The sequence below is a fragment of the Camelus bactrianus genome, chromosome 18 (assembly GCF_048773025.1).
Source record: "Camelus bactrianus isolate YW-2024 breed Bactrian camel chromosome 18, ASM4877302v1, whole genome shotgun sequence".
In the NCBI taxonomy this organism is placed as follows: Eukaryota; Metazoa; Chordata; class Mammalia; order Artiodactyla; family Camelidae; genus Camelus; species Camelus bactrianus.
Genome location: NC_133556.1, coordinates 28250608 through 28265761, shown reverse-complemented (window position 1 = coordinate 28265761; position 15154 = coordinate 28250608). Strand labels below are relative to the sequence as shown.

The 15154-nt window shown below is 51.4% G+C and overlaps 1 non-coding gene across 1 annotated transcript; it reads left to right on the top strand.

The window, feature by feature from the left end:
* The first annotated feature begins 1725 nt into the window (after window positions 1-1725).
* Window positions 1726-1797, top strand: TRNAA-UGC (transfer RNA alanine (anticodon UGC)). Its single transcript has one exon. It is a non-coding gene; the product is annotated as a tRNA-Ala (tRNA).
* The last annotated feature ends 13357 nt before the right edge of the window (window positions 1798-15154 follow it).

Genomic DNA, 15154 nt, shown 5'->3' with positions numbered 1-15154 from the left:
CTCTTCTGGCCCTGGAAGTAGCCAGCACACATCATCTCCTTGGTGATGGGCTCTGAGTGACAGAACCTGTGACATCTCTGCAGGCCAGTGATGTGCACATCTACCTCCTGCAGCCTGTGGGGCTCCAGCAGGGCCACTGTGGGTGGGGTGGACAGTCAGGGTGGCAGAAGAGGCCCTTGGGGACCACCAGTTAGGTGAGTGGCCAAGCCTGCTCAGGGCAGCAGCTGGACAGGCTCCTTCCCGGGGTAAGCAGTGGCACACCGTGCAGTCAGCGAGGCAGCTGCCTGAGCAAAGATGGTGGTGCAGGATGAGGCCTGGGCCAGGCCCCAGGGGATGGGGTCGGGGCAGAGAGGCTGGGGGTGACTCATTGTTCCCAGGGCAGTGCATTCTGCTTCACCTCTGGGCAGCTGCCTCCGGCCCCAGCCCCTTACCCCTCACCCACCATTCTGCCTGATGTCCCCCCAGCCGGTCACCCAGCAGAGGGTGCCCTCGGGGAAGCTGGAGCCCAGCGAGGCCAGAGGGATGGGTCTGATGGTGCAGGAGAAAGGCACGGGCCACGCCAGCTTCACCAGGACTACGCCACCACCCTGGAGTGAGTTCCTGTTGAAGGAGGGGTGCCAGACGCTGCTGATGGTGGCTGCAGAGACAGAGCTCCGGAGGCTGGTGTGCAGGACAGACTCTCCCAGCTGGACAGTCAGGTCCTGCAGATTCACTGAGCTGTATGAGAAGCAGGAAGAGACACAGTGGGCCATGAGGATGGTGAGTCTGGTGGCATTGGCTCCACCCCAACTGGCTCCTGCTGGGAGAGGGCCCTGCAGCTGGGAGCTTTCTTCAGTCCCACAGGACCCTGCTCAGCCATAGCCAACTGGGTCAGATCTAGGCTTGGGGAACACAGGGCTGGCCACTCCATCCTGGTCCCTAAGAAACCCAGGCTGGCTGGGGAGAAGACTCCAGTGTAAACATCCGGCCCACTTGGTAAGACAATTCATCCATGAAATGGGGCCTCTGTTGCTGGGGGACAGAATGGACTCAGCCCTGCATTTCCCAGGCCAGATGGACAGCAAGGGAGCTGCCGCCTGGTGGCAGAGGGCAAGGCCAGCAGTGGGTGGCAGGTGGCTTCAGTACTGGACATTGGGCAGGGAGGCCAGCAGGTGCACAATGACACCATGTGGAGACAGAGAGGCACGATCTGGGCAGCAGGGAGAGGCAGATAGCCCATGTTGGACCAGAGAGAGCAGGCACGAGTCAGGCGAGCTGAGTGGGGGAGCCGTATCAGGAGGCCCCCTCCCAGCATCAGAGGACAGCTGAGCTGAGACTTCAGGCAGATAGGAAGTTGACATGGGACAGGGATGGGAAGGGGTCTCCCAAAGACTGGAGTCGGGGGAAGGTATAGCTCAGTGGTAGAGTATGTGCTTGGCATGCATGAGGTCAATCCCCAGAACCTCCATTAAAATCAATACATCAGTCAGTCGTTACCCGCCCCCACATAAAAAACATGGTCCAGCCATATGGTGGAATATTATTCAGCCTTAAAAAGGAAGGAAATTCGGAGGGTGGGTATAGCTCAGTGGTAGAGCACCTGCTTATCATGCATGAGATCCTGGATTCAAGCCCCAATTCCTCCATTAAAGTCAATCAATCAAGTTACCCACCCCCCACACACACACACACAAACATGGTCCATCCATATAGTGGAATATTATTCAGAAGGAAATTCTGGGGGGTAGGGGTATAACTCAGTGGTAGAGCGCATACTTTGCATGCATGAGATCCTGGGTTCAATCCCCAGTACCTCCATTAAAAAAAGGCGGGGGATTCTGATGCGTGCCACAACATGGTTCAGCCTGGAGGACGTTATACCATGTGAAAGAAGCCAGACATGAAAGGACAAATACTATATGATTCCATTTCTATGAGGTCCCCAGAGACAGAGGTGGAATGATGGTCACCAAGGGCTGGGGAAGGAAGATGGGGAGTTAATGTGTCCCAGGAGCATTTCAGTTTTACAAGATGAAAAGAGCTATGGAGATTTATGGTGGTGATGGCTGCACAACAGCGTGGAGGTATTTATTACCACTGACCTGTACACTTAGAAATGGTTGAGATGGTAAATTATATGTTACGTGTATTTAACCACAATTTTTAAAAATGGAAAAAAATTCCTTCTTTTGCATATTGTCAAATCATTAAAATATGTTTTCTTTCATGGTTTGAAGAAAATGCCAGTGTCTGAGAACCAGGTGCTGGAGTGATGCCAGCTGGTGGGAATCTGAGCCACCCGCCAAGGCCTGTAAAGGATGGTGAGTCCTGTGGGGGTCAGGGGTCCGGTACTGTCTCTTCGCTCTAGCAGCCTGGGCCTCTCAAAGCGAGGGAAGCAGGACTCACCTGGAGATGCAGTGAGCAGCGGTCAGGACCCACTGGTGGCTGATGAGGCTGCCTTCGCAGACATGCAGGCCCTGCTCTCTCAGGCTGACCTGCCAGGGCCTCTGCCGGGGGGATGCCACTGTGCCCCCAACGATGTGGGCCTCGGGGACAGAGCCATTCACTGGTGGAGAGACGGGTAGGAATGGCCGGAGGGTCACCAGCCAGCCCAGTGACGCCCCCTCCCACTGGCCCCCTCTGTAGAAACTGGGGCTCAGGGGTGAGGCCCCGGGGTTGTCTCCCCTCCCACCTCCACCTATAGACTCTGTCCCCTGTGGCCAACTTTCTGAACCGCAGACAGCTGCCCAGTGGAAATTCCCATGGTGATGGGCAGGCTCTGTACCTGAAATGTGCTTGTGCTACTAAAATTTGTATTTTATTTAATTTCAATTATTTTAGATGTAAGAGGGCCCTGTGGGTGGCGGGTTGCTCCTGGGTTGGAGAGCAGAGAGGCGTCAGTCCCCTTGCCGGGATGAGAGGCAGGGTCCCCCCGCCTGTTGTTCTAAGATGTAGGTGAGAGAAGGCCCGGGAAAGTTTCTGGCACGTGGGGGGTTAGAAAGCCTTGGTCCCTGTTCTGGGTCTTGGTTTGCTCTTGAGCTGTGCACAAATGAACTACTTTGGGGAAGGACTTTGAAAGTTATACAAGGCACAGGACTGTGACGATTCTCACGCAGACCCACCGAGTGCAGGTTACAACGCTCCCAGAGCAGCTTGGGTTGGATGTGATCCTACACCTGCCTCCAGGGGATTGAGCTGGGCAGAAAAAGCCAGGGCAATTTGAGGGCCCAGGTTGGACCTTAGAGCGAGGGGGATGGGTGCGGCAGGACCCCTGCATCCTGGCTGGGAATGCCCAGCACAGAGGGGCCCCAGACTGTCCAGCGGGCTGGGGCCTGGGTTCTCAGGCAGCCAGATGGCCTGCCCTGGGATTCACCCCTCTCTCCCAGGACAGGAAGCACAAGGAGCAGCAGAGGGAGCCACATCCGTGGGCAGAGGGAGAGTGGAGGATGCTGAGCCCCAGCATCTGGGAACAGCAGGAGCAGCCTTCTGACCTTCCCCCATGGCCATGGCCATGGCCACAGCCGCGGCTGCTGCCCAGGGCTGGGGGGGAGATGCCTTTGCTTGTGTCCCCCATGTGGGAAAACCCAGGGCTGCTGGAGAAACAAGAACCTGGCTCAGAGACAGCTTTCTCCCAGTGACACACCTGTGGGGGCCCACTGTACCCCAGTCCCAGGAATGCCCACAGTGGGTGACCAGGGCAGGAGGTGCAGGTGGAGGCCAGCACCTCCCACCCTCCAGGGACCCTCACCTGGAGACACGTCTGCCCAGGGCCCCACACAGACTCCAGGTACTCCTTGTGCTCTGGCGCCACGTCACCCAGGCCTGCCCCCTTGGCCTCCCACCCCTTCCCTGTCACACAGAGGTCCTGGGGCAGGAAGAAAGCCACTGGCTCCTAGGGTGGAGGCCACACCTGGAGGACTGGAAGCCCTTCAGGGAATGTCAGGGTGGGGTTCGAGCAGGCAGATGGGTATGGGGCACAGGGATTGGGTGCCCCGGGTGCTGGCAGCCACCAGGGTGATTGGCTGATTCCCAGTGAGCCCAGGGACACTCTCACCACCCCTGCCCTGCCATGTGGGCCCTGCCGCAGGCTGAGAGCAGTCTGGTGAAGCCCGGGCCAGGGCCCTCTCCTAGGGCTGCTCCCTCCAGCCTTGCCTCCTAGCTGGGGCACCTCCAATGCCCAGTGTGCCCCGGCCCTGGGCAACAGGGGTCAGTCTCTCCTGTTCTGGGTTTAGCTCCCATCGGGCCTGAGAACTAACCCCTCTGCCAGGAGTGACCACAGGGTCCCCTGAGTATAAGTCGCTGCCCCAGGTGCCTTGAGCTTCCTCCCCTTAAGACTCTTGGCTTCTGTTCAGTGTCCCGGGCCCTGTCCTCACCTCTGCCCCTCGTGTCCGAGCTTCCTGAGGCCTGGGCTGCGGCTGGAGGGGCTCCCAGCCCAGCTCTGTCCCCTCTTCCTGCCCTCCCCTGGGAAGATGGCCTGGCTGCCCTGCCCCCTGTTGCAGCCCAGGGACACAGCCACATGAGGGAGGGACTTCACCCAAGGATCAGGCTCCAGGGAAGCAAGCAGGAACTCAGGCAAGAATCCCAGGCTGTGCGTGACCTTAAGCATCCGCCTGGCTCAGGAGCCAAGCAAACCGGAGGGGGAAGGACAGGAGTCCCGGGAGCCACCTGGCCCAGGAGCAGTGTCCCTGTTGACTCCGGCGGGCACCCACGACACTGGAGCCTCTCATCTCTGGGCCCCTTGGCCAGTCACTCCCCTTCAGCCTCCTGTGGGCGGATGGTTGGGATCATTGGTGGAGGAGTGGTCGGAGGGGCTTAGAGCAGAGGCAGAGGCCCCAGCCTGATCGGCGTGGTGAGGGTGTTGTCCCCACCCAGAGCAGCTCTGCGGGCACCCCTCCATCCAGGCTTCAGCTGTACCTGGAGTGCGGGCCTTGCTGGGCCGTCTTGCCAGGACTTGCCATATGCCCTTTAAAAAGTGCGGTGGACATGTGCCAGGGAACTTGCTTTTTGCTGGTGCATTTCTACACAGCTTCTCACCCGTGAGGGAGGAATCAGCCATTCCTACTCGCCCTTAGAAACTCATTCATTCATTCATTCTTTCATTCATTCATTGATGCAAAAGTCTTTCTAGTTCTGCTAGATTCCTAGACCCAGGAGAATTTACAGAAACACAAGGCAAAAACAGTCCTCATGAAGCTCAGGCCAGCGTTAGTTTGGATGGTGAGCAAGACTGGGAAGGGGTGTGACCTGTCCCTGGGGCCGGCTGCCTCCCACCCCTGCCGAGGGGGTGAGAAGAGGTGCAGGCCGAGTCCCCCAGGAGGGTCATGTCTGCCAGCGCCCAGCAGCTCAGCCAAGGCGGCTCTGGTGCCTGCTCTGGGGCAGCCCCAGAAACACACTCACATTTGACCTCTTCTTCCCTCTTCTTGGATCTTCTTCCCTGCATCCCCTCCCCACCCCCAGCCGTGCCCCCCTGTCCAAGCTTTATCTCTGTTGAGACACCTCCCTGGTTCCTTGTCCACCCACCTCCAGCCCCACAGGCAGCTGCCTAAGGGGTGTTTCTTCCTGGATGTTGCCCAGGCTTCTAGAACTCATTCCCAGCCCAGGAGGGTCAGCAGCTCTCACCTGAATGATACCCAGGTGAGCAAACATGTCCCCAGAGATGAAGAGAGATTCACATCATATCCTGGGTCACATTCACAAGGCAACTGCTTAATCCAGAGAACAGACCCTGTCTCACAAGAGAAGCGTATGGACAAGTGGGTGGATGGGTGGATGGGTGCAGTGACTGGATGGATGGATAAGTAGATGGATAGATTTAATCTTCTGACTTGGGTGAATTCCCTTTGGAACCACCCATAGTATCATGTGGCAAACTCTGGGGCAGGAGGCCAGAGCTGGGGGCTGTGGCCCCAGAGGGGAGCTGACACCAAGGTCCTCACTCTCCCCTTCCCAGGCTAGAAGGGCATTGGCCCCAGCTCAGCCCTCTGCACATCAGGGCTTGGGGACACTCTCCTGCTGGAGGTGCACAGCTGGGTACCTGCAGCCCTGGGAGCCCCAAGCTGGCCACCAGCACCCAGACCTGGAGACCATGCTCCCTCCACACCCCTGCCCCAGCTGACTTCTCCCCTCCTGCTCAGGTGTGCAGACACAACCTCGCTCCCCTTAGTGTTGGCCTGGCCTATCAGGGTATCTTCAGGTGTTTTTTAATGTAGGGGCCTTGGAAGGACCTTCCCCACCCAGGATGGGTCCCGAGGTTCCCTGTCCACCAGCCCCCAGGCCTCCATGCCCCTCACCCCTCGGGTGCCTCTTCTACTGCTCAGGGATGAGCTGTGCCTCACTCTCCCATCGATGACTCAGGAAGGAGATTCCCCAGCCCTGCTCAGGACTCCTGTCTCCTGGGTTCCAAGCTCACAGTCGCCTCCATGGTCACTGGTGACAATGACTCAGAGTGGCTCAGGGCCATTGTGCCTCAGGAACCCGGGGGAAGGTGACTGGGGAGATGGCATGCCTGAACCTGGAGCCACCTCCAGTGGGGACAGGTTCATACCAGGTTGCCCAGGGCCATGGGCAGAGGGTATTGGAAGGGAAAGGATGAGCCCAAGGGCCTTCAAGATACAGGCTTGTGGGAGAAACCTGGGTCCCTGGTTCTTGAAGAGCCCTACACTGAAGACAGCAGAATGTGGACAGCCACACTTGTGGAACCGAGGAACAGGCGTCTGGACACTGCACCCTGGCCTATGAGGCCAAGGCTCGGAATGTTCCAGCTGTGGCTGAGACCCTTTGCTTCCAGCATCTGCACGCAGGCTGGCAGGGCTCCACCTCCTCACAGCCTCCTGCCTCTGGCCTGGTGCCCACACCCAAGACTGCCACCACAGCAGGGGGAGTGACACTGGGGGCATGAATAGCACTGACTTCACAAAAGAAACACCCTGTGTCCTGCCTTCTGTGCTGACTATGGGGATGGGGTCCCTAATCTCAGAGGGTCAACCTCAGACCGCAGCTCCCTCATGGTCCTTGATTTGGCTGTTAAGCAGCCAGGCCCAGGGACAGAATACCTGGCTGCCTCGATAGGGTCAGGACCACACCACCAGGAGGGCATTCAGTGATAGGATCAGAGGAAGGACTGAGACCAGAAGAAACTGGCCAATGATAAGTCCAAGCCTGCAGCCAGGATGCCAGGCTCAAGGATGTCATCAGGTCAAGGATGTGGCTGCCTGGTGCTGGTGTTACAAAAGTGCTTGGTTGTCTCAAAGGACTGGGAAGAGGGTCCCAACTGGGTAGAGGGTCCCAACTCGGACACTGGTGTCTGGAAAGGGCGCAGAGAGCTCAACGTCACTAAGACCTGGAGGGAAGAAGGTCCTTTGGGTACAAATAGAACTACATTAGCCATAAACTCAAGCTTCCTGGCTTTGATGCTTTGGCAAGAACTGGGAAGTCCTCCCCATGTGTTTCTGGGAGTCCTTGCAAAGGATCTGGATTTTGCACTGGATCGAATCTTCTCAGCATCACATGGCAGCTCTTCCTGCCGCCAGCTCTCCTGCCCGCCGGCGTCCCTGCTGCTTCCCAGGCCCTCCCCAGTAGTGAGGACCACTGCACTTCCCCTCGGGAAGACTGCTTCCCAAGGCCGTTGTGATGGAGATGCTGCCCATTATAAACAACTATTTTGTGAGGAGCTTAAAATCCACTTTGATGCTTTCAAACAATAGAGAATTTTCCTTTATTCCAACAGGAAAGTAGTTTTTTAAATTTTGAATATAATGCAAAAGATTCAGGCTACAAAAGAATTTTTTTTAAGTTGAAATTGTCTGTAACTTCCTACCAGCGGAAACCAGTCTGGACACCCGTGGTCACCACACACACACACGCACACCCGCATGCACACACACATTCATAAGAGGGGGCTGTGTAGTGCTGCTGCTGTGAACACCCGTTCCCCTCACCACTGCCCATCCATAGAGAAATGCATCCTTGTTAATGGTGCACTGTGTTCAGTTGTATGGATTTGGGGTAACCTACGTAACCAGTTCTTCTCAGACAGACATTTTGGTGGTTTCCAATGAAAACTGTGGTTTTCATCATTATGGGATAAACACTCTGGCATGCATATCTGTCCCACCTAATTGTCAACGATGCTCAGTCAAGTGTGTCTGAGTCCAAAACACTGCTCAGGCTGAGACCACTGAACCATTGTGGTCTGTCCCTCCCACCCTCCCTCCAGTTCTCCTTCATCCACCCATTATCTGACTGTCCGTGTACCCTTCCATCCATTCAGATTTTCACTCATCCACCAATTCACGCGATCACTCGTTAACCTACTTATTTAAAGACAGCAAAGACGCAGCTTCTGTCCCCATTTTCCAGCTGAAGAAACAGACTGACCCAGATGACCAGGCTGGGATTTAAAGCAACCCACTGGTGGCTGAATCTCTCATCAGTAATTAGGAAGGAAGACTTCATTACTATCTTAATGTTTTATATTGGAAGTTGACTAAGTTGGTGTGAGTTTATACAATATGCATGGTCAGTAACCCATATAAGATGGAACTTCCCCGCTGGACCCCTGCCGGCACTTGCTATCCGTGGCTCCCAGCCCTCATGTGTGGGACTGAAGGAGGGGGCCATGCACCCCAGCAGCAACACACACATTCAAGAGCACAAGGTGTAAAGCCCCCGTGCCCTCTGGGCATCGGAGTGTCTCCCACAGACATGCAACACCTGGTTTCCATGCGTGGACACCAGCATCTGTGCCCATGCCTCTCCTCTGTCCCTCTGTCCCCTTTGTCCATCCCTGATCAGTTATTCCAGCTTCTGAGTCAAGTCTTCATATTCTGGAATCTCTTCCTTATTCTTCCTCTAAAATTTCTTGATGGGTCTTGGCTATTTACTCTTCTTTATGTCTTTGGATCAGCTCTTCAACTGCTGTGAAAACCTTGATGAGATATTGACCAAAACTAAATTGGATTGTAGATTAGTTGGGGGGAAATGAACATCCTTCTAACTTCGCATTTTCTCATCCCTGAACATCACATATTTCCTTCATATATTTGGGCCACCTTTTATGACCTTTGTTAATTGCACTATAATTTCTCACATAAAGACTTTTTTAATTCTTCTTTTTTTTTGGATAGACTATTTTTTAGAGCAGTTTCAGGTTTACAGCAGAATTGAGCAGAAAATACAGAGGTCCCACACAGCCCTCCCCACCCACACACAGATACTCCCCTACCCTCAACATCCCTCATCAGTGTGGCATATTTGGTACATCGATGAACCAACATGGACACGTTATTATCAACCAAAGTCCATGGTTTACATTAGGGTTCACTCTTGGTGTTGTACATTCTATGGGTTTGACAAATGCATAATGACATGTAGCCACCACTATAGTATCATACAGAATAATTTCATTGCCCTAGAAATCCCTTGTGCTCTATCTATTCATGCCTCCCTCCCCACCTCTCCCCAAACCCCTGGAAACCATGATCTTTTTATTGTTTCTGTAGCTGTGCCTTTTCCAGAATGTCATTTGGTTGGACTCGTACAGTTTGTAGCCTTTTCAGACTGGCTTCTTTCATTTAGTAATATGTCTTTTTAAGTTTCTTACGTCTTTCATGGCTTGATAGATTTTTTTTTTCACTGCACATATATTTTTAAAATTTACATGTATTACTGCTCATTGTTTCTAAGAACATTTAGAGATTTAGCTTTTTAAACTTACATAGTTATCAAAGGCATAAAGCCAACCACAAAATAAGAATTAACTCAAAAAGATACATACACCCTATTAACAGCAGCATTATTTATCATTGCCAAGATATGGAAGCATCCTAAGTACACATCAATAGCTGAGTAGATAATGGAGATGCAGTATATGTGTGTGTGTGTGTGTATATATATATATATATAATGGAATACAACTCACCCATAAAAATGAAAGATATTTTGCCATTTGCAGCCCTTCATTCACTTATTTTTTTCACTTCCAAAACCAGAATTTTATAACTGGCAGAGACATTTCCATTACATCAAAAACAACAAAACACCTAGAAATAAACCTAACCAAGGTTACCTATACTCTGAAAACCGAAATAACACAAAGAAATGGAAAGATTTCTTGTATTGGAAGAATCAACACTATCAAAATGGCCACACTACCCAAAGCAATCCACAGATCCAACGCAACCCCCATCAAAATACTCGCGACATTCCTCACAGAACTAGAACAATTCCAAAATTTATAAGGAACCACAAAAGACCCCGAACAGCCAAAGCAATCTTTTGTAGGTCTCTTTTTTCTCTCTCTTTCTTCTTTTTCTTCTTTTTTCCTATGGTTTGATGACTAGAGAAGGTCCTTTAACTTTTGTTGTAAAGCTGGTTTGGTGGTGCTGAAATCTTTTAGCTTTTGTTTACCTGTGGAGATTTTGATTTCTCCATCAAGTCTGAATGAGAACCTTGCTGGATAGAGTATTCTTGGTTGTAAGTTTCCGCCTTGCATCACTTTATATATATCGTGCCACTCCCCTCTGGCCTGTAGAGTTTCTGCTGAAAAATCAGCTGATAACCTTCTGGGAGTTCCCTTGTATGTTGTTTGTTGCTTTTCGCTTGCTAATTTTAGTATTTTCTCCCTATCCTTAATTGTTGTCAATTTGATGACTATGTGGCTTGGTGTGCTCCTCTTTGGGTTGATTCTGTGTGGTACTCTCTGCGCTTCCAGGACTTGGGTGACTATTTCCTTTCCCAGGTTGGGGATGTTTTCGGTTATTACCTCTCCAAAAATTTTCTCAGGTACTTTCTCTCTCTCTCCTCTTTCTGGGACCCCTATAATGTGAACATTAGTGCGCTTCATGTTGTCCCAGAGCTCTCTTAAACTATCCTCATTTCTTTTTATTCTTTTTTCTTTTTTCTGTTCTGAAGTAGTGATTTCCACTAGTCTGTCTTCTAGCTCACTGATCCGTTCTTCTGTCTAATTTAGTCTGTTCTTGGTTCCTTCTAGTGTATTGTTCATTTCAGTGGTTTTACTCTTCAACTCTGTTTGGGTGTTCTTTATGTTTTCCAACTATTTGCTAAAAACTTTACTCTGTGCATCTATACTCCTCTTGAGTTCTCTGAACATCTTCACCATCATTACTTAAAACTCTCAGATAAATTACCTATCTCCTCATCACTTATTTCTTCTGGGATTTTATCTTGTGCCTTGGCCTGTGAGATATTCCTTTGCTGCCTCATATTGTCTATCTTTCTATGTGTTTGTTGATTCTTTCCACAGGCTTTGGGATTGTTGTTTTCTTATTTCTGGTATCTTCCCCCTGGTGGGTGAGGCTGGACTAGAGGCTTATGCAGGTTTCCTGGCAGGAGGAGCCAGTGCCTGCCCACTGCTGGGTGGAGCTTGGTCCTGGACCTCTGGTGGGTAGGGCCGTGTCTAGAGGCCTTTGTGGCTTAGGAAGTCTGACGATGGGTGTGGCTGTGTTCCCACCCTGTATATTGTTTGGCCTGAGTCTTCCCTACAGCTGTTGGGTGGGGCTGGGTCTTGGTGCTAATGATCCAATCAAGGTGTCAGCCTCCAGGAAAGCTCATGTAGATGAACATTCCCGGAATGTCCCGCCACCAGTTTTATGTCCCCTGAGTGAACCACAGCCATCCTCCACATCCCCAGGAGACCCTCCAAATCCAGCAGGCAGGTCTGGCCCAGGTTCCTATGAAATCACTGCTTCTTGCCCTTGAACCTGGTGCACGTGAGTTTCCGTGTATGTTTCTCAAGCAAATGGAGTCTCTATTTCCCCCAGTCCCATGGGGCTTCCAGAGCCAAGCCCCCCTGGCCTTCAAAACCAGATGTCTTGGGGTCTCCTTCTCTTCCCAGTGCCAGGACCCGAGCTGGGGAGCCTGAGATGGGGCTTAGAGCTCTCACTCCTGTGGGAGGGCCTCTGCAACTTAACAAATCTTCAGCTGTGGGTCGCCCACTCCGGGAGTATAGGGCCCAATTATATCGCAAGCACACCCCCTCCTACTGTCCTGCTGTGGTTCCCTCTTTATGTTTCCAGTTGCAGAAGCTCTTTTTTGCTAGGTTCCAGTCTTTTTTCAGTGGTTGTTTAGCATTCAGTTGTGGGTTCATTGTAGTCATGAGGAGAGGTGAGCTCATGGTCCTACCACTCTGCCATCTTGCCTGGAACTCTCACGCTATAATTTCTCACATAAAGATCTTATCCAATGTTCACCAAATTTATCTCTGTGTACATTACAGCTTTGTAATGTCATCTTTTTAAAAATGCTACTGATGGGAGGAACGGGACTGATTTCTGCACATCCACCTTGTAAGCTCGTGCTCTCTGATTAGTTCTAATGACTTGTCTGGAGAATCCCTGGACATGGAGAATCATTACCTTCGAATAATGATGCTTTTGTTTCTTACTTTTGTTTCAATCAGGGTTCCCAGCGACAAAACCAGACCTACGCAGACTAGTTGGAGCAGAAGAGGACGCAGTAAAACAACAGCACACCTTTTTCAGCTGCCCTTTTCTGCCTCGATGAGGGTCTTCTTTGTTCTAACACACACACACACACACACACCGTCTCCTGCTTTAGAAATTATTCATTACAGCTCTGCTCTTTCACTGGTTTCCTTTCCATTTTTGGCAAGTGAAAGCAACATCACAGATTCCATAAACAGACACACTGGGTGTACTAGGTTGCAGAGTGTCCCCCAAAGCTTTTGTCCGCCCTTCAGACACAGAGGAGGGACCAAGTGAAGACGGAGGCAGAGACTTCAGGGGTGTGGCCACAAGCCAAGGGCTGCCAACAGCCACCAGAAGCTGGGAGAGGCTGGAAGGAGATACATGTTCCCGGCGTGGACCTGGTAGGCTGATTAGTCAGTGACTTGCCGGGGGAGGGGATGTGGGCAGATCCCAGGCCACCCAGAGGGGCTTGGTTTGTTGCAGCCCCAGTCCATCCCAGTCTCTGCACATTCGCCCCTACCATCCATCCACTGGTGGGTCTGCCACATGATTCACTGGGAAATGGAGTGGGCAACACCCATTGAGGGTGGATATGGGACCAGCCCACAGACATGCACCCAGGAGGCCCAGTGACAACTGTAGACCTTCAGGCTGACCTGCCATGCCCCTGCCCCTGGGGGATGCTAAGCCCCTGGTGATGCTCGCCAGCCTGGGGTTGTTCTGGGTGACTCCTCTGTGGCCTGAGACATAGGAGAACATGGCTTGGAGTAGGCAGTGCATCAAGGCCCAGAGACCCCAGACCAGACCTCCCGCCCTCAATGACGGCCTGAAAAGCAGGGGAATATGTAACTTCTCCTTCCTGAACCCAGGCAAACGGCAGAGAGGCGGCCACAGACAAGGGAATTCAACAGATTCCTGTAGGACAGAAACAGACAGAGGAGCGGGCCTGACAAACATTCCCCAGAAAGGGCCCCTCAGAACCACTGGATGCTCAGGAAGTGGAGGCCAGCTTCCACAAAAGGGCTTCAGCAAGAAGCTTTATAAGGTAAATGTTCATTGTAAGCATCATGCTCAGTGAGGTAAGCCAGACACAAGGGGCCGCACAGTGTGTGACTCTGTTTATACAGAATGTCCAGAAGAGGCAAATCCAGGGAGCCAGAAGGTGAACCGTGGTTGTCAGGGCAGGGAGCAGAGGAGGCAGATGATGGCCAATGGGCTTGAGGAAAATGTCCTGGAACTGGACCGTGTTGATGGTGGCACAGTCCTGGGAATACACTGAAAATGCTGAATTGTGCACTTTTAAATGGTGAATTTTATAGCATGTGAATCATATCTCATTAAAAAATGTCCTGGAGCATCTAGGGGGTTGGGTGCAGGGAACTTACTATAAAATTCTTTCAATTTTTCTGTGTCTTTGAAAGTTATCGTGATGAAAAGTTCTTGTGGGTACTGACTAGGGGCTGACGTCCCCCGTGTCTCTCTGAGTGCAGGTGGGTCCAGCATCCTTCCAGAGGTGCATTCGGTCCCCTCTGGGAACAGCTTGCAGGCATCTGGACCAAGAAAGGCTTGGCAAGATACAGGACCCAGACTCACTGTTTGAGAGAAGGTATTAGGTTCTTTAATGCACCTTTGGGAAATTGCAGTGGGCTGGAAGCAGAGCCTCCAGGAACGACACCTGGGGTGGGTCAAGTGAATGCCGGGGTCCCTGTCAAAGCAGATCCTCCTGCTCAGCCTGTGACTGCAGTTCCAGCAGATTCTCAATGATGACCTGAGTGAGCAGCTGTTGGGCCTACCAGCCTACCACACCTGGACTGGATGCTGCAGAAAGGCCAGTATGGCCCCATCGGGCCTGCCGGCAGCCACAACCACAGCATGAGGAGGTATTACACCTCACTCACGGCTGCCAAATCTTACTCCATGAGTAGAGGTGATGGACCCTGATTCACATTCAGAGACTTGGGTATTAAGTAGTCTCAGAAACCCCATGTTTTATGATCCAGGCCTCCGCAGGACAGGATGGTATCTTAGGAGATTCCAAGTGATAAGCCCACCATTCACCATTCCCTCTGAAAGAGCCTTTACTCACTTACTACTGGGCTATTGTTTTTATTGAATACTTGAGGCTCTTTATATATTATGGACACTAAGAGATATTTTATATTTTTTCTAAATATTTGTGTTTCTTTCTCATTTTTAATATAACTGGAATTTATTTTTATGAATGGTGTGAATTTTGTGATCCACTTTTGTTTTTACCGCACAGCTAGTCACCCACCTCTCTGATTTGTAATGCCAGTTCTGAGATGCCAGGACCTTATGCATGCAGAGATTTGCCTCTGAGGCCTCTACTTTTATTCCATCAGGGTATTTCTCTATCCCTGGACCAATGACATAATTAGTCTCAGTTTCTGGAGGGCAGGGCCCCTTCCTCGTGACTTTTTTCCTCAAAACTGCCTTGGCTATTGCTATCTAAGAGATGAGATTTCCTGTTGTGTTTTAACTTAAATCTGACAGAATCACTGTGTTTATTTCACTTTCACAGTTAGTTAATTATGTAGGATCAATGAAGACAGTAGTTTCATTTTCACAAGCCAGTGCATAAATTTGATTTCCAATGACAAATATTGTTTATAGCTTTCAATGAACAAAAGCAATTTTCTTTGATAAACATAGGAACAAATACAATTTTGAAAATAAATATTTTTGTGAGAGCCACATAACCTTGAGAT